Source organism: Mustela lutreola, chromosome 9 (assembly GCF_030435805.1).
Source record: "Mustela lutreola isolate mMusLut2 chromosome 9, mMusLut2.pri, whole genome shotgun sequence".
Taxonomy (NCBI): Eukaryota; Metazoa; Chordata; class Mammalia; order Carnivora; family Mustelidae; genus Mustela; species Mustela lutreola.
Window position 1 is genome coordinate 84,835,725 of NC_081298.1, and position 20,160 is coordinate 84,855,884.

Genomic DNA, 20,160 nt, shown 5'->3' on the forward strand with positions numbered 1-20,160 from the left:
AAAAAAATTCCTCACATAAGCCCAGAAAGAATGGGATGATCCATTAAATAAATGCTGAAAGAAAAAAACTGCCAAAGAAAGAAAGGAAGAGAGAAAGAAACTGCCAACCAAGAATACTTTACCCAGCAAAAATGTCCCTCAGAAATGGAGAAATAGGGCGCCTGGGTGGCTCAGTGGGTTAAGCCTCTGCCTTCAGCTCAGGTCATGATCTCAGGTTTCTGGGATCAAGTCCCACATTGGGCTCTCTGCTCGCCAGGGAGCCTGCTTCCTCCTCTCTCTCTCTCTCTGTTTGCCTCTCTGCCTACTTGTGATTTCTCTCTGTCAAATAAATAAAATCTTTAAAAAAAAATGGAGAAATAAAGACTTTCCCAGAAAAAAAATCTGAGAGAGCTCACCACCAGTATACCTGCCTTGAATACAAAGCTAACAGGAATTCTTCAAAATGAAATGAAATACTATTTAGTACATGAAAATACAAAACACACTTGGGGCACCTGGCTGGCTCAGTCAGTCAAAGCACTTTCATTCAGCAAGGCTCATGATCTCAGGATCATGGGATCAAACCTCACTTATTGCAGTCTGCTTGTCTCGCTCCCTCTGTCCCTGCCCCCCCCCACCCACACACTCTCCCAAATAAAGTCTTAAAACATATATAAAACACATTTATAAAAAGAAGAGTATGGTCAAATTTGAAATAATCTAATACTATAATATGGTGGTATGTCAATCATTTAACTCTAGCAAAAGCCTTAAAGAACAAAATTATTAAAAATAACAATGGCTACAATTTGCTAATGGATACAGGATATAAAAAGATATAAATGGGGGCACTGGGTGGTTCAATTCAGCATCTGCCTTTGGCTCAGGTCATGATCTCAGGGGCCAGGGATCTAGCCCCATGTTGGGCTTCCTGCTCAGTGGGAGTCTGCTTCTCTCTCTCTCTCTCTCTCTGCCCCTCACCCCCCTTATGCTCTCTCCCACTCAAATAAACAAAATCTTAAAAAAAAAAAAAAGATAAATGGTAGCATCGAAAAGGAAACTGGGGGATGGCAGTAAAAGGGCAGAGGTTTGGGGGGTTTTGGGGGGTTTTTTGTGTGTTTTTGTTTGTTTATTTGACAGAGAGACAGAGACAGAGACAAAGAGGGAATACAAGCGGGAGAGAGGAAAAAGCAGGCTTCCTGCTGAGCAGGGAGCCTGACATGGGGCTTGATCCCAGGACCCTGGAATCATTATCTGAGCCAAAGGCAGAAGTTTAACAAATGAGCCATCCAGGAGCTGTATGGAAGAGGTTTTATATGCAGTTGAAATAAAGTTATTAACTTAACACAGACTATTATTTGTAAGATGTTTCATGTAAGCCTCAAGTACCTGAATACATATTAAGCAAACACTAGATTTAAATAAAGAAATAAAAACATTACAGTAAGAGCATGGGACTTGTATATTCCATTTTCAGTAATGGATAGATCAGACAGAAAATCAATGAACACTGGACTTGAACTACACTTAAGAATAAACGGACCAGCCATACACAGAACATTCCATCTCACAACAGGAGAACAGATATTCTCTTCAAGTGCACAGAGAACATTTTCCAGGACAGATTACACGTTAGGTCACAAAACAAGTCTTAGCAAATTTAAAAAGACTTAAATCATACTAAGTACCTTTTCCAACCATAATACTGTAAAAACAGAAATCAGTAAGAGGTGGAAAGATGGAAAATTCACAAATATGTGAATATAGACAACACACTTCTGAACAACCAATGAGTCAAAGAAATCATCAAAGGAGAAATCAAAAAACATCTTGAGACAGAGGACCTGCATGGCTCAGTTAGTTAAGCATCCAATTCCTGATCTCTGGGTTGTGAGTTCAAGTCCCATGTTAGGGACTTGAACCATGCTAGGCATGAAGCCTCCTTTAAAAAATCTTGAGGGGCACCTGGGTGGCTCAGCGGGTTAAAGCCTCTGCCTTCAGCTCTGGTCATGATCCTAGGGTCCTGGGATCGAGCCCCACATCGGGCTCTCCGCTCAGCAGGGAGCCTGCTTCCCCCCCCACACCCCGCCCACCGCCACCTACTTATGATCTCTGTCCGGAAATAAATAAATAAATAATCTTAAAAAAAGAAAAGAAAAAAATCTTGAGACAAGCTCCTCTTTCCCTAAGCGGCCTGAAGTGATCTCTGAAAATTGTTCACTATTCGCTTGACCAAGAAAACCCTACAAAATCAAGCAAATCAAGAGGTTCAAATCTTCATGTTCACTTTAATAACACATGTGAAACAGCCCAGGACATCAAAGGCATACATATCTGAAAGCCACCAAGTAGCTAAAAGACGTCACCCTGCAAAAGCAACGTCACCCTGCAGAAGCAACGTGTACCATTATGTCGCTATAGTGGTGGAGTTGGTAGGTGTGCCCAGGCCAAACAGTGGGGCTGGACACAGTCAGTTGCCCAAGTGTGCTGAATTTTTCCTGCACATGCTTAAAAATGCAGAGAGTGATGCTGAACTTAAGGCTTTAGTTGTCAATTCTCTGGTCATTGAGCACATCCAGGTGAACAAAGCACCCAAAATGTGGTGTAGAACTTACAGGGCTGATGGTCAGATCAACCTGTATAAGAGTTCTCCCTGCCACACTGAGCTGATTCTTACTGAAAAAGAGCTGATTATTCCTAAAACAGAAGAGGAGGCTACACAGAAGAAAAAGATATTCCAGAAGAAACTTAAGAAACAAAAACTTATTGCCCTGAAGTAAATTCTGCACAGAATAAATGCAAATAAAAAGAGAAAAAAAATCTTAAGACAAACAAAAATTGAAATACAACATATCAAAGCTGATGGAATGAAACAAAAGAAGTCCTAAGAAAAAAACCAACAGTGATAGATGCTACATTAAGAAAAATAGGGGTGCCTGGGTGGTACAGTTGGTTAAGCATCTGACTCTTGGTTTCAGTTCAGGTCATGATCACCGTGCTGGAAGATGCAGCCGGTGAAGGATTGCATAGACTCTACACAGGGCTCCACACTTAGCAGGGTGAATACTTGGAAGATTCTCTCCCTCTACCCCTCCTTCCCTCCCTTTCTCTCTCTGATAAATAAATCTTAAAAAAGAAAAAAATAGGAGTACCTGGGTGGCTCAGTCAATTAGGCATCTGCCTTTGGTTCAGGTCATGACCCCAGGGTCATGGGGTCCAGCCCGACATTCCCTGCTCAGCAGGAAGCCTGCTTCTCTCTCACCCTCTGACTCTGCCTGACACTCCCCCTGCTTGTGCCCCATCCCCCACCACCACCAAATAAAATCTATTTTTTTAAAAAAATGAAGAAACAGAGAAAACATCCCACTTAGGATAGCATCAACAACAATAAAATTTGTAGGAATAAATTTAACTAACAAAGTCAAAGATCTGTACACTGAAAACAGTAAGACAGTGATGAAGGAAACTGAAGACCGAAATGAACTATGTTCACGAATCAGAAGAATATTGTTATAATGTCCATACTACCTAAAGCCATGTGTAGATTCAATGCAATCCCTCAAAACTCTAAAAGATTTTTTTAAAGAAATAATTATGAAATTCTAATAAAACCACGATCCTCAGGCACCTGAGTGGCTCAGTGGATTAAGGCCTCTGCCTTCAGCTCAGGTCATGATCCCAGGGTTCTGGGACTGAGCCCCACATGGGGCTCTCTGCTCAGCAGGGAGCCTGCTTCCTCCTTTCTCTGCCTGCCTCTCTGCCTTCTTGTGATCTCTGTCAAATAAATAAAATCTTAAAAAAAAAAAAAAAAAAAACCACGATCCTCAGAACAAAGCTGGAAGCATCACACTTCCTGATTTCAAACTGTATTACAGGGATGCCTAGGTGGCTCAGTCAGTTAAGCATCTGCCTTCAGTTTCAGTCATGATGCCAGGGTCCTGGAATCAAGTTCCACATCCAGCTCCACACTAAGAGGGGAGCCTCCTTCTCCCTCTGCCTACCACTCCCCTACTTGTGCTCCCTCTCTCAATCTCTGACAAATAAAATCTTTAAGAAAATAATTTTTTTTAAAAAAAACCACTATATTACAAAGCTGTAATAATCACAACAGTATTGTGCTGGCATAAAAACACACACACAGTCCAAAGGAACAGAGTGGAAAGGCCAGAAACAAGCCCATGTATATATGGTCAACTAATATTTGACAAGAGAGCCAAGAATACTCAATACATGATGCTGGGAAAACTAGATATTCACAGGCAAAAGAATAAAACTGGATCTTTATCTTACACACACAAAAATTAACTCCAAATGGATTAAAGATTTGACTAAGACCTAAAATCAAGAAATTAGGAAAAAAGATCCTTGACATTGGTCTTGGCAATCATTTTTTTGGATATGACACCAAAAGCAAAAGCAACGGAAGTAAAAATAGACATGTAGGACTACATCAAACTAAGCACATCTGCACAACAAAAATAACAACCTAAAGAATGGGACAAAATATCTGCAAATCATCTTTATATAGGATTAATATCCAAAATATATAAGGAACTCATACAACTCAACAACAAAATAATTAAATAACCCACTTTAAGAAAAATGGGTAAAGGATCTCAACAAACATTCTTCCAAACACCTACATATTGCCAACAGGTAAATGAAAGATGCTCAACATCACTAATCAAGGAAATGCAAATCAAAACTAAAATAAGCTATCACCTTACATTTGTTAAAGAGCCATGAGGATAGCTGGTCAGGATGTGGAGAAAAGGGAATCCTTCTAAATAAAAGATGAGCTAAGTTCTTGTCATCTATTGTACAGCATGGTGGCAGAATGAGGACCGTGATTAAGAATGGGGCACCCTTGGGGCGCCTGGGTGGCTCAGTGGGTTACAGCCTCTGCCTTCGGCTCAGGTCATGATCTCAGGGTCCTGGGATGGAGCCCTGCATCGGGCTCTCTGCTCAGCAGGGAGCCTGCTTCCCCCTCTCTCTCTGCCTGCGTCTCTGCCTACTTGTGATCTCTGTCAAATAAAAAAATAAAATCTTAAAAAAAAAAAAAAAAAAAAAAGAATGGGGCACCCAGCTGGCTCAGAAGGGCATGCACCTCTTGATCTCCAGGTCTTAAGTTCCAGCCCCACATTAGGTGCAGAGATTACTAAAAATATAGACAATACTGTATTATATACCTTCTCCGTGTGTGTGTGTGTGTGCGTGCGCAAGTTATTACTAAGAGTAAATCTCAAATGTTCTCGCCACTAGAACAAAAAAATAATTATGTGAGGTGATGGGTATTTTAACTAACCTTCTTATGATAATCATTTTGCAATATATGCATATTATCACGTCATACACTTTAAACTTACACAATGTTATAGGTCAATTATACCTCAACAAAGTTGGAGAGAGAAAAGCACATCCAGCAGTGACAAGGATGGTGGTTGGTAGAAATAGTCCATTGTGGTGGTGCTTACTTTTATCAAAATGAATGAAACCATATATTTAAAATTGATATATAATTTTTTATACAACATTATTGTATCAATAAAGTATATCTGGGGAACCTGGGAGGCTCAGTTGGTTAAGCAACTGCCTTTGGCTCCAGGTCATGATCCCAGGGTCCTGGGATCAAGCCCCTCATGGGGCTACCAGCTGAGTGGCAAACCTGCTTCTCCCTCTTCCTCTGCTGCTTTGCCTGCTTGTGCTCTCTTGCTCTGATAAATAAAATCTTTAAAAAAAAAAAAAAGAGGAAAACCCATCCATAAAGAAAAGTCAAAAGGTCTTTAAAAAAAAAATCACTGGGGGACGCCTGGGTGGCTCAGTGGGCTAAAGCCTCTGCCTTCGGCTTAGGTCATGATCCCAGTGTCCTGGGATCAAGCCCCACATCCGGCTTCCTGCTCGGCGGGGAGCCTGCTTCCCCTCTTCTCACTCTGCCTGCCTCTCTGCCTACTTGTGATCTCTGTCAAATAAATAAAATCGTAAAAAAAAAAAATCACTGGGGCGCCTGGGTGGCTCAGTGAGTTAAAGCCTCTGCCTTCCACTTGGGTCATGATCCCAGGATCCTGGGATCAAGCCCCGCATTGGGCCCTCTGCTCAGCGGGGAGCCTCCTTCCCCCTCTCTCTCTGCCTGCCTCTCTGCCTACCTGTCATCTCTGTCTGTCAAATAAATAAAATCTTTAAATGAAATAAAATAAAAATCACCAACTACTACAGACCTCATCTGACTTCTAATTTTAATTTTTTTTTCCTAGATTTACTTATTTCAGAGGCATCTAGGTGGCTCAGTAGTTGGGCGTCTGCCTTTGGCGCAGGTCATATCACAGGGTCCTGGGATCGAGTCCCACATCGGGCACCTGCTCTGCAGGAAGCCTTCTTCACCCTCTCCCAGGCTTGTGGGTCCCTCTGTAGCTGTCTCTCTCAGTCTGTCAAATAAATAAATAAAATCTTTAAAAAAAAAAAAAAAGATTTTTTTTTTTAGAAAGAGAGCACCAGTGGGAGGGGCAGAGGAAGAAAGAATCTCAAGCAGACTCCACACTGAGCAGAGATCAACTCAGGGCTCAATCTCACAACCATGAGATCACAACCTAAGCCAAAACCAAGAGTCAGATACTTAACCAACTGTGCCACCCCAGATCTCCTTTAATTCAAATTTAAAAGGTAATATTAAATATAAATTCTTAAACTTTAGGGGCACCTGGGTGGCTGAGTGGGTAAAGGTTAAGCCTCTGCCTTCTGCTCAGCATGATCTCAGGGTCCTTGGATCGAGCCCCACACTGGGCTCTCCACTCTGTGTGGAGCTTGCTTCCCCCACCCCCTCTGCCAGCCTCTCTGCCTTCTTATGCTCTCTCTCTCTCTCAAATAAAGGAAATTTTTAAAACAACAACAAAAAAAAAATTTAAACTTTAGAGTATGAGGGAAATTTGACTACTAAAGGCTTCATATTAAGAAAGTATTATTGGGGGCGCCTGGGTGGTTCAGTGGGTTAAAGCCTCTTTCTTCAGCTCAGGTCATGATCCCAGGGTCTTGGGATTGAGCCCCGCATCAGGCTCTCTGCTCAGCAGGGAGCCTGCTTCCCACCCCACCCCCGCCTGCCTCTCTGCCCATTTGTGATCTCTGTCAAATAAATGAATAAATAAATAAAATCTTTTTAAAAAAGAAAGTATTCTGGGGCGCCTGGGTGGCTCAGTGGGTTAAAGCCTCTGCCTTTGGCTCAGGTCATGGTCCCAGTGTCCTGGGATCGAGCCCCTCGTCGGGCTCTCTGCTTAGCAGGGAGACTGTTTCCCCTCCTCTCTCTCTGCCTGCCTCTCTGCCTACTTGTGATCTGTCAATTAGATAAATAAAATCTTTAAAAAAAAAAGCCTCTGCCTTCAGCTCAGGTCATGATCACAGGGTCCTGGGATCAAGCCCCACATTTAGCTCCCTGCTTAGTGGGAGGCCTGCTTCTTCCTCTCTCACTCCCCCTGCTGTGTTCACTTTCTCCCTATGTCTCTTATCAAATACATAAATAAAATCTTTTAAGATTTTATTTACCCATTTGATAGAGAGATCACAAGCAGGCAGAGAGAGGGAAGCAGGCTCCCCGCTGAGCAGAGAGCCCAATGCGGGGCTCCATCCCAGGACCCTGAGATCACACCTGAGCTAAAGGCAAAGACCTAACCCACTGAGCCAACCACGCGCCCCCATTAATAAAATCTTAAAAAAAAAAAAAAAGTATTCTTGGGCAGCCTGACTGGCTCAAGTGGTAGAGCATGCAACTCTTGAGATCAGGGTCATGAGTCTGAGCCTCATGTTGGGGGCAGAATTTACTTTAAAAGAAAAAAAAAAGAATTCTTAATTTTTTAACTTTGACAATGATACTGTGGTTATTTATTTTTTAAATATTTGTCTTTTAGAGAACTGTATTGAAATATATACAAGTAACATGTAATACCCGTATTTGCTTCAAAGTCATCCAATGGGTAGAAAAGGAAATGGGCCGGCATATAAAGAAAACAAAATTGTCCATGAGTTGCTTAAGTGCTTACTGGGTAATGGTTACACAAAATCATTGTCACCTTCCTTCCCCATTCCTACAGGTGATTGTATGTAGTTTAAATTTCTATAGGAGGGGCACCTGGGTGGCTCAGAGGGTTAAGCTTCTGCCTTCAGCTCAAGTCATGATCCCGGGGTCCTGGGATCGAGCCCCGCATCGGGCTCTCTGCTCAGCAGGGAGCCTGCTTCCTCCTCTCTCTCTGCCTGCCTCTCTATGTACTTGTGATTTCTCTCTGTCCAATGAATAAATAAAATAATTTAAAAAAAAATAAATAAATAAATAAATAAAAAAATAAATTTCTATAGGAAAGTAGAAAAAATTGCCAAGCATACCAAAAAGCAAGAACAAAAACCACATAGTCAAAAACAGAAGAAGGGTGCCTGGGTGGCTCCGTTGATTAAGTGTCTGCCTTCGAGTCAGGGCATAATCCCAGTGTCCTGGGATCAAGTCCCACATCAGGTTCCCTGCTCAGCAGGGAGTCTGCTTTTCCCTCTGCCCCTCTCCTCTGTTCTCCCTTTCTGTCTCTCTCAAAAATTAAGAAAATCTTAAGAAAAAAAGAACAGTGGGAAAGAATAAAACAAAATCAGACAGCAGAGTCATGAGAACTGAACTTTACAAGAGAAATATTCAATATATCAGGTGATAAGGAATTTCAGCAAATTCTGAAAACTATTAAAAAAGAAATCAAAAGCTTTAAAACTAAAATATATAGTAACTAAAATTAAGACCTCAATAGGTAGCTTTAGTATTAGATAATATGCAGTTTTGTTTTTTAAGATTTTATTTATTTACTTGACAGAGATGGCAAGAGAGTGAATACTAGCGGGAGAGAGGGAGAAGCAGGCTTCTGAAGAGATCAAGAGAAACAAGGAAGATGAAAAAGCATACCCACTTATGTAAATGGAATCCCAAAAAGTAATGAAAGCATGAGGAGGAGCTAGATCTGAAGAGAAAATATGGCTTCCAATACTTATTTTTTAAAAACTCAAACCAGGGGCGCCTGGGTGGCTCAGTGGGTTAAGCCGCTGCCTTCGGCTCAGGTCATGATCTCAGGGTCCTGGGATCGAGTCCCGCATCGGGCTCTCTGCTCAGCAGGGAGCCTGCTTCCTCCTCTCTCTCTCTGCCTGCCTCTCTGCCTGCTTGTGATTTCTCTCTGTCAAATAAATAAAATCTTTAAAAAAAAAATAAATAAAAATAAAAACTCAAACCAGAATAAAGAATGAATCTCAAGTAAATACAAAAAGAGATACAGACATATTAGAGTAAAATTGCTGAAATCCTAAGACTAAAGACAAAAAGGAAAGTCTTAAAAATCAGACAAATGGAAAACAACAACAACAACAACAATACCTTCAAAGAAGCAAAACTGAGGGCTGACTTCACAGAAGAAACAATTTAAATGGGGGGGTGTGAGTGACTTAATGAAAGAAGCAATGGTAACTACCAATCTGTAATTCAATATTTCATTTCAGTGTGTGCTTATATGAAAATGCAAGCATTTCTCTTCATTTTATGTTTTTAAGATTTTATTTATTTATTTGACAGAGAGAGGCACAGCAAGAGAGGGAACACAAGCAAGGGGAGTGACAGAGGGAGAAACAGGCCTCCTGCTGAGCAGAGAGCCCGATAGGAGGCTCGATTCCAGAACCCTGGGATCATGACCTAAGCGGAAGGCAGACACTTAATGACTGAGCCACCCAGGCACCCCATTCCTCTTCATTTTAGATGACAAGAAAATACTGGCAAAAATCATCAAAAACAGAACCACACCAAAAGAAATGCTACAGGAAAAATGATCCCAGACAAAAGCCCAAAGATGAAATACAGAATACAGAGCAGCAATAAGTATAAATCTGAGTATTAACTTTATAAATTAAATAAGGTCTTAATTTTCAAAATCTAAGTAATTATAACACACTACAACAGCAGTATAAAAAATAAGAGTGGAATAAATGAAATTAAAAGTATTCTATGGCCTTGCTACTCAAAGGGGTTCCAAGGACCAACAGCATCAGCATCATCTGGAAGTTTGTTAGAATGAAGAATTTCAGGCAAAACTCCAGACCGTTAAGAGTTGCAATCTGAATTTTAAAGAAAATCTTCAGGTGACTCATATGCACATTAAATTTCCAGAGACACTAAAGTCTGGAAAGTACTAGAAATACTAAAACAGATTGTAGTGTGAGAAATTCATATAATTAAGAAAGGTTCTGGGAAAGAAGCAAACATGATAAACAGAGCAAGATGAAGGATTCAGTTTCACTTCTGTTGAAATCTGAGATAGGAACATACTTAAATAGAATGGGGCACCTAGGTGGCTCAGTGGGTTAAGCCTCTGCCTTCGGCTCAGGTCATGATCTCAGGGTCCTGGGATTGAGCCCCATATCAGGCTCTCTACTCGGTGGGGAGCCTGCTTCCCCCTCTCTCTGCCTTCTGCTCTGCCTGCTTGTGATCTCTCTGTCAAATAAATAAATAGAATCTTTAAAAAGAAAATGTCTAGCATGAAATTAAGAATATAAGACTAATGCTTTGAAAGTTGCTCAGGGTTAGAAATATACTCAAAGTTGTCTAAAAGATGATACAATCATGGTAGTATACCGAATTCTTACTTCAACTTCTTTATAAAATACACAGCAAAAGCCTAAACCCTAGGTAATATCCACACTTAAAGGATTAGAATAATATAAACCAGAGTAAAGAAGAAAATTTTAACAGGCACCCCAGCAGTTCGCCAACTTTTTGTTTTTAGCATTCCTTTACATGTTCAGAGAGCTTATATTTATACTTTATTTCTTTCCATATTTATTGTGTTAGTTTATAAACAATAAACTCAGGGCAGGAGCGCCTGGGTGGCTCAGTGGGTTAAGCCCCTGCCTTCAGCTCAGGTCGTGATCCCAGGGTCCTGGGATTGAGCCCCGTATCAAGCTCTCTGCTCAGCTGGGAGTCTGCTTCCCCCTCTCTTTCTGCCTGCCCTCTCTGTCTGCTTGTGATCTCTGTCTGTCAAAGAAATAAATAAAATCTTTCTTAAAAAATAAATAAATTGGGGCGCCTGGGTGGCTCAGAGGTTTAAAGCCTCTGCCTTCTGCCCAGGTCATGATCTCAGGGTCCTGGGATCGAGCCCCGCATCGGGCTCTCTGCTCGCAGCAAGCCTGCTTCCTCCTCTCTCCCTCTCTGCCTGCCTCTATGCCTACTTGTGATCTCTGTCAAATAAATAAATAAAATCTTTAAAAAAATAATAATAAATAAAATAAATAAATAAATGAAAAATAAACTCAGGGCACCTGGGTGGCTCAGTCACTGGGTGACTGCCTTCAGCTCAGGTGTCCTGGGATCAAGCCCCACCTTGGGCACCCTGCTCCGCTGGGAAGCCTGCTTCTCCCTCTCTCACTCTTCCTGCTTGTGGAACACAATTCCCTCTGTCTCTGTCAAATAAATAAAATCATTAAAAAAAATTTTTTTTTAATTAACAAATTCATTGCCTGTTTTCTGTTAAAACAAAAAAATCAGGCTTGAGTCACAGTTTCTCAATTTTTAAAAATCTCTTTAGGGTTTGGCTTAATAGAAAAACAATTGGATTCTCATTAACTGCTTCTGCCTTCTCTCTGTTGCCACATACTCTTTTTAGTGAAGTGTATGAGGTCCATCCTTAAAATATATGAATATGGAAAAGGAAGTATTTAAATAGCTCTATCAGATAATTTTAGATAGTCTTCTTCAATAATACACCAAAACTCAATGACTGTTAATTTCTTAAAGATTAAGTTGCAATACGAAATCTAAAACCATTATCAGTACTCTGTTACATTAAAATCCATCAATCATGGGGCACCTGGATGGCTCAATGGGTCAAGCCTCTGCCTTCGGCTCAGGTCATGGTCTCAGGGTCCTGGGATCGAGCCCCACATCGGGCTCTCTGCTCAGTGGGGAGCCTACTTCCTCCTTTTTCTGCCTTCCTCTGCTTACCTGTGACCTCTCTCTGTCAAATAAATAAATAAAATCTTAAAAAAAAAAAAAAGCCATCAATCGATCTCACTCCCTGAATAGAACTTTAGCCCATAAATGTGTTTGTAACATCATGCAATGATGTTATAGAAAATACTGGATCAGTAAGTTACACAGATCTTTCCAATGTGGACATGTTTCATTACAGAATATCAAAAAATTATATCATTAATATTCTCCTCAATCTCATAAAACTCTACTAGGCAGCTGTCAAACTCACAGCAACAGGTACAATTTTTCCAAAATTCTAATTTTTTCTTGAAAGCTCAATTTTATCTCTGGCAACTAACACTGTCTTTTTTGAAATGACATGCTTGCTTCATTCATTCCAGAAAATGTCTGCCAAATACCCAAATTTGGATAACCTTTGAGTCATTCTTGCAAATAAAAATTGTTTTGTTTCATGAGAAAAGCAGCTTGTTCGGCTTAAAACTCAATCATATGATCGCACTTCCTTAAGACAACCATCTTACACTGCAGTATGTAGGAGAAAAGCTTTATATGTACTTCTCATTTCATCACAGCATATATGAAGCATACACAAGTGTTGAGATTTAATAAAATTAATTATCATTGCTTCATCAAGGACGTCACTTGTCAGACAGCAAGTGCTTGGCAGTGAAGATTAACTACTTATATACCACTAATGTGGGAAGCAAAGGCAAAAGAAAAATTAAATTTCCTTACTACTCATAACCCATTGACAACTCCTTGAAACAGGCAGAGTAACATTCCTTTCCTCAAGGAACTCAGCTGCTTCCATGTTAACACTTTGCTAGGGGCAAAAGGCAATCTTAGCTTAAGACTATCCCAATACCTCACCCTCTCTCCTACCCCCAATCCTGTAAGTTTTAACATACAAAAATTCCTTTGGAAACTTCTTTTCTCTCTACCCCGTAAGATATAGGTTGACAATCATCCCCCAAGAACCCACCGAGATACACCTACAGGGTCTCATGACTAAGGTTTCATTAGACAGTAAGAAATGACCTTTTCCTGGGGTGCCTGGGTAGCTCAGTCATTAAGCGTCTGCCTTTGGTTCAAGTCATGATCCCAGGGTCCTGGGATTGAGCCCCACATTCGGCTCTCTGCTCCGCAGGAAGCCTGCTTCTCCCTCTCTCACTCCCCATGCTTGTGTTCTCTTCTGCTCACTGTCTCTCTCAAATAAGTAAAATCATTTTTAAAAATAAATAAAAAATAAAGTGACCTTTTCCTAACAATAGCTAGCCCTCTCAAGGTCCTGGAAACCTTGATTCCAAAATTCCTTAGAGACTTAACACTATCCCTAACCCCCTCAGAACTTGAAAGCATATAATCAGTCACTCCTCGTGACCCCAGTACAGCTATTTCTGCTCATGGGTCCTGTCTTCATGCTTTAATAAAATCACCTTTTTGCACCAAAGATATCTCAAGAATTTTTTCTTGGCCATCGGCTCCTAACTCCAACCGTTTCTATATCACCACAGCCTTATTTCCTGCAATGTGGCTATCAGTGAAAGTATCAACCAAAAGGCAAGTAATGTCTTATCTCTAAGACCCCCCCCAAACCCTCCCTGAGACCCTCAAGGATCCCGAGATCATACTCTTGAGAACCACTGATGGAGCCAAATGAAAGTAAAGTTTTAATAAAAGGGTATATGAAATAAAAGACATCCTGACTGAAAAGAAGCAAGCAGAGGCACCTGGGTGGCTTAGTGGGTTAAAGCCTCTGCCTTCGGCTCAGGTCATGATTCCAGGATCCTGGGATCGAGGCCCTCATCAGGCTCCCTGCTCAGCGGTGAGCCTGCTTCCCTCTCTCTCTCTGCTGGCCTCTCTGCCTACTTGTGATCTATGTCTGTCAAATAAATAAATAAAATCTTTAAAAAAAAAAAAAAAGAAAGAAAGAAAGAAAGAAAGAAAAGAAAAGAAAAGAAAAGAAGAAGAGCAAGTAAAACAGATTTGAGAGTTAATTACATGGAGAAATAAATCTATGTATCTGTGGTCCATGATTTTCAGCAAAGGTGCCAAGACCAGTCAGTGGAGAGTATCTTTTCTACCATGGCTGTTACAACAACTGGACAGCCTCATACAAAAGAATGAGGCTGAACCTTACCTCACACTATGTACAAAAAATTTGACGCAAAGGCCTAAATATAAGAACCAAAACTATAAAACTCTTAGAAGAAAACAGGGTAAGGCCTTGTGATTTGGGATTTAGCAATGGATTCTGGCAATCAACAGGACACCAAAGTCCAAGCAACAGAAAAGATAGATAAATTGAACATCATTATTAAACATTTTTGTACAAGGATCTCTGGTGGCTCAGCCTGGCTAAATGTCTGTCTTTCGCTCAGATCATGATCTCAGGGTCCTGGGATTGAGTCCCACATCAGGCTCCCTGCTCAACAGGGAGCAAGCTTCTCCCTTTCCACTCCTACCCCCACTGCTTGTGCTGTGAAATAAATAAAATCCATGGCAAGGGCGCTTTTGTGTTTCATGGGCGCCTGGGTGGCACAGTTAGTTGAGCAACTGACTCTTGATTTCGGCTCAGGTCCTGACCTCAGGGTCACCCAATGTCAGGCTCCACACTCAGTGGGGAGTCTGCCCAAGATTCTTTTCTCCCTCTTCCTCTGCCCTTCCCCCGACTGCCCTGTTTCTCAAATACATGAATCTTAACAACAACAATAACAACAAAAAGGTGCTTCAAAAGACACTATCGAGAAACTGAAGATAATTCACAATATGGGTGAAAATATTTGCAAGTTCTATCTAATAAGGAACTTCTGTCTAGAATATATTAAAAACTCATACAAATAATAAAAAGACAAATAACAATTAAAAAGTAAGCAAAGGGGGTGCCTGGGTGGCTCAGTGGGTTAAGCCGCTGCCTTCGGCTCAGGTCATGATCCCAGAGTCCTGGGATCGAGCCCCACATCAGGCTCTCTGCTCAGTGGGGAGCCTGCTTCCCACCTCTCTCTCTCTGCCTGCCTCTCTGCCTGCTTGTGATTTCTCTCTCTGTCAAATTAAGCAAAGGATCTGAAGGGTCATTTCCTCAAAAGAAATAAAACTACAATGAGATAGCACTTAAACCAGTAGGAAGGCTAGAATATTCAAAATAACCAAATGTTTGCCTCTGTATTCCCATTCATTTAAAAAAAAAAAAAATCACCAAAGGAACAAATATTGATTTGAAAACAAACAAACCAGTACTGGTGAGGATGTGGAGAAACTAGAACCTTTACAATGGTGAGGGGAATATAAAATGGTGCAGCACTTTTGGACAACAATCTGGCAGTTTTTGATAAAGTTAAATGCAGTGATTAGCTGATCTAATGATACCACTCCACGATACAGACCTAAGAGAAATGAAAACTAAGTCAACAGAAAAACTTTTTTTTTTTTTTTTAAAGATTTTATTTATTTATTTGACAGAGATCACAAGTAGGCAGGCAGAGAGTGGGGAAGCAGGCTCCCTGCTAAGCAGGGAGCCGGACTCAGGGCTCAATCCCAGTTGGCTCCCCCAACAGAAAAACTTTTTACACAAATGTTCACAGAAGCATTATTCACAATATCAAAAAGAACCTAAATATTGATTAACTGATGAATGGCAAAACAAAATATGTTGTAACCATACAATGAAATAGTATTCAGCCATAAAAATAATGAAGTACTGATTCATGCTCCAGCATGGATGAATCTTAAAAATGTACTAAGTGATGGGCACCTGGGTGGCTCAGTGGTTTAAAGCCTCTGCCTTCAGCTCGGGTCATGATCCTGGGGTCCTGGGATCGAGCCCCACATCAGGCTCTCTGCTCGGCAGGGAGCCTGCTTCCCCCTCTCTGCCTACTTGTGATCTCTGTCAAATAAATAAAATCTTTTAAAAAAAAATGTGCTAAGTGAAAGAAATCAGTCACAAAAGACAATATAATTCCATTTCTATGAAATGTTCAAAATAGGCAAATACATAGAGAAAACAGACTGTTGCTTAAGGGTGGGAGGATGGAGGATTTTGAATGACAGTTGAAGGGTATGGAGATTCTTTTTGAGGTAATGAAAGTATTCTAAAATTGACTGCGATGATGGTTGCATAACTCTGTGAATACAGTGAATAAATATGTACGGTTGGGGCACCTGCGTGGCTCATTAAGTTAAATGGCCAACCCTTAATATCCAGGGTCATGAGATCTACCCTGCAACAAGCACCATGTTCAATGGGGGAATCTGCTGGAGATTCTCTCTCTCCCTCGCCCCCTCCACCCCACCTCCCCACCCCATTCACCCACACTCTTGCTCTCACGCTCTCTCTCTCTAAAATAAATAAACCTTTAAAAATAAATAAATAAACAAAGATGGCATTTCAAATCACTGGGCAAAAGATGCGAAGACCAATGAGTAACAGTTTGGAAAAGCTAATGTTAGATCCCACTTCATAACTTAGACCAAAATAAATTCTAGACATTAAAAATTTAATAAATCCATTAAAGCTAGAAAAAATTTAATCGAGTATCTGATCTCAGAGTGAGAAAATCCTTTCTAAATAACAGACCATTCACTATTGTAATTCAGGAACCAATTATGTCCATACAAATAACACAATAATCCTCAATATCCAAAGTCTAGCAGAAACCAAGTAGTTTGAGAGAGCAACTGTATCCTTTTTTCTCCTACTATATGGAATTTTTTTTTTACTATTTATTTGTTTTAGAGCGATAGACAGCAGAATGGCAGGCTGAAGGAGAGAGAGAAGCAGGCTCTCCACTGAGCAGGGAGCCTGATATGGGACTTGATCCTAAGACCCTGGGATCATGACCTGAGCTGAAAGCCAATGCTTACTGACTGAGCCACCAAGGTGCCCCTGGATTTTTTTTAACACAGAACATCTAATGCAAATAAGCAAACAACCTCAAATACCACTGATGGAGTATATATTAGTACAACCTTTCTAGGTTTTTAGCAATCAGAAGCCTTAACAGTTTTTACCTTTAGACTTAGAACATGATCCAGATTTCTATACTCAAGGGCATTTTCATTGCTTTTTGGTTCTGTGGGGAGAAGGGTTAAGAGGAAACACTAAGTATTGTGTTATATTCAAAGACTCCAAGTAGGATGCCATTAAATTTCGTTTGTAGACATAAGGATATGAGAAAATGCCCATTTAAAAAAAGCAAACAGGGGCGCCTGGTTGGCTCAGTGGGTTAAAGCCTCTGCCTTCGGCTCGGGTCATGATCTCAGGGTCCTGGGATCGAGCTCCGCATCGGGCTCTCTGCTCAGCGGGGAGCCTGCCTCCCCCTCTCTCTCTGCTGGTCTCTCTGCCTACTTGTGATTTCTGTCTGTCAAATAAATAAATTAAAAAAAAAAAAACTTAAAAAAAATAAAGATAAAAAAAGCAAACAGCACATATGAACTCATTTTTATATATTCATAGAAAATTAGCTGGAATGATCTATATACCAGAATTTTAACAAAATAATTATGTTTTATTGATGTGTGTCAGCATCTTTTCTTTTTTTTAAACGTAAGAGCTAAAGTATTTTTTTAAGACTTTATTTATTTGACAGAGAGAAATCAGAAGTAGGCAGAGAGGCAGGCAGAGAGAAAGTGGGAAGTAGGCTTCCGTTGAGTGGAGAGCCCAATGTGGGGCTCGATCCCAAGCCCCCAAATCATGACCTGAGCCAAAGACAGAGGCTTAAACCACTGAGCCACCCAGGCGCCCCTGTCAGCCTCTTTTTTAGAACTTCCTACGATGATCATATATATCACAACCGTAAGCACCAAGTAAGTTAAACAGGGAAAGCACTGGCCAATGTGAAAATTATAGAAATTTCTATAGATATTATAAAAAAAAAAGTGGTCACTGGTGACCTGACAGTACAGTTTTAAGCAAAAGCAGAAGCCAGATTTCAGAAGCTTCAGGAGAACGTAAGACACTGGAGGAAAAGAGATAGCTTAAGAGTAAGGTCCTTGAGGAATACAAGAAAATAAACCAGAGACAATTCTTTGTGAAGTTTCAAGAAAGTCATACTATGTTTACTATTCTATTAAACTTTACTGAAATGACCATTTTTCCAAATCTAATCAGTTAAAAAAAAGTTGCTCAGAGAACTAAAATTTTATCAAATTTCCATGAAGCTTTCTCCAATCTTACCTAAACTCCTCCCACTGCACTTCAGCTATTTTATGTTCTTACGGAATTTACCACTTTCCCTTTCCCTCCCTCCCTCCCTCCCTCCCTCCATCTCCCTCTCTCTCTCACACACACAGTTTATCTTACACTGGCACTTGAAGTGTTTATATGTATTTTATTATCTTACTACCTTAATTACACTTGATAGAGATTTTGTGAGGATTAAATATCATCTCATTTCCAAGTAAGGAAGAAGGAATTAAGAGGTTAAGGAACTTAACCAAAGCCAGAGATCTAATAAATGACAGGAATAGCATTTTAATTCAGGTCTATCAGATTCCAAACATCAATCTCTCAACTACCATTCTACTGCCTCATCTTTACTGGACTCCAACCTTCCTTAAGAGGAGACATACATCTAAATGTATTTCTCTATCTACCACTGTGTCCAGCAAAATGCTTTACACATGTTAAACGTTAATGAATTTTTTTTTTTTTAAAGATTTTATTTATTTATCTGACAGAGAGAAATCACAAGTAGATGGAGAGGCAGGCAGAGAGAGAGAGGGAAGCAGGCTCTCCGCTGAGCAGAGAGCCCGATGCGGGACTCGATCCCAGGACTCCGAGATCATGACCCGAGCCGAAGGCAGCGGCCCAACCCACTGAGCCACCCAGGCGCCCCACGTTAATGAATTTTTAATATATTGAATATTTAAATAAAGAGTGAAGTTTTTTTTTAAAAAGTGAAGGTAAAAGACACACAAAATAATGTATTCGGTAAATAGAACATTAAGAAAGAGTTTTCAGGGGCGCCTGGATGGCTCAGTGGGTTAAGCCGCTGCCTTCGGCTCAGGTCATGATCTCAGGGTCCTGGGATCGAGCCCCGCATCGGGCTCTCTGCTCTGCAGGGAGCCTGCTTCCTCCTCTCTCTCTCTCTGCCTACCTCTCTGCCTACTTGTGATTTCTCTCTGTCAAATAAATAAATAAAATCTTTAAAAAAAAAAAAAAAGAAAAGAAAAAAAAAGAAAGAGTTTTCAAGGGGCGCCTGGGTGGCTCAGTGGGTTAAAGCCTCTGCCTTCAGCTCAGGTCATGATCGTAGGGTCCTGGGATCGAACCCCGCATCAGGCTCTCTGCTCGGCAGGGAGCCTGCTTTCCCTCTCTCTCTGCCTGCCTCTCTGCCTGTCATCTCTGCCAAATAAATATATATTTTTTTTAAAAATAGTTTTCAAAAAAAAAAAATGGTTTTCAACTTTCCAATGTGGGCCCACCAGAAAGGCTCCCATAAAGAGCAGAGAGGAGGGCCATTCTGCCATCAACAAGATAGTGACTGTCTAGAACACACCATCAACATTCACAAGTGCATCCACGGCAGTGGCTTCAACAAGTCTAATTGCTGGGCACTCAGAAATCCAGAAATATGCCATAACATGAGAACTTTAGATGTGCACAGACACCTCGCTCAACAAAGCTTTCCAGGCCAAAATAATAAGGAATGTCACATACCACATCCATGTACAAATGTCCAGAAAACATGAAAATTCACCAAACTAACTATATACTGGTTACCTATATACCTGTCATCACTTTCAGAAATTACAGACAGGTCAATGTGGATGAGAACCAATCCCTGATTTCAAGTTATAAACCCACAAAAAAAGTATTAAGTTTTCACTGTAACATAATGTACTAGATATCCATGTGTTTGCTGCCCAGAAACAATCTCACCTTCTTCATGGTCACAACATGCCAAATTTCTTTGTGAGAAATATTTTTTTTTTAGCTCTGAGGTTTAGGTGGAATCAGTTTCAGGAACTGGGTTATGATTAGTTTAAGGCAACTGAAGTCCACCCACTCTGAGCTCTACTTCAGCAGTAAATCCCATGACATGTAAGGCAATGATATATATAAAATGCCATTCGCCATGAGGTTTTGGAAAAAGCTTCCCTGTTCTTTATACAGGTTTCAAAGATTCTCTCTTTTCCTCTGTGTTGTACAAACATGATTTACAAACAGTGTGGTATAAAGATGATGAAGTAGCTATTTC

The 20,160-nt window shown here is 40.6% G+C and overlaps 1 protein-coding gene and 1 pseudogene across 4 annotated transcripts in view; one reads left to right on the forward strand and one right to left on the reverse strand.

Moving 5' to 3' along the window:
• The window catches only part of USP34 (ubiquitin specific peptidase 34), a 249,299-nt gene that overhangs the window by 217,068 nt on the left and 12,071 nt on the right, over positions 1–20,160 (reverse strand). The window lies entirely within an intron of this gene.
• Positions 2,186–2,759, forward strand: LOC131807695 (large ribosomal subunit protein uL22-like; annotated as a pseudogene).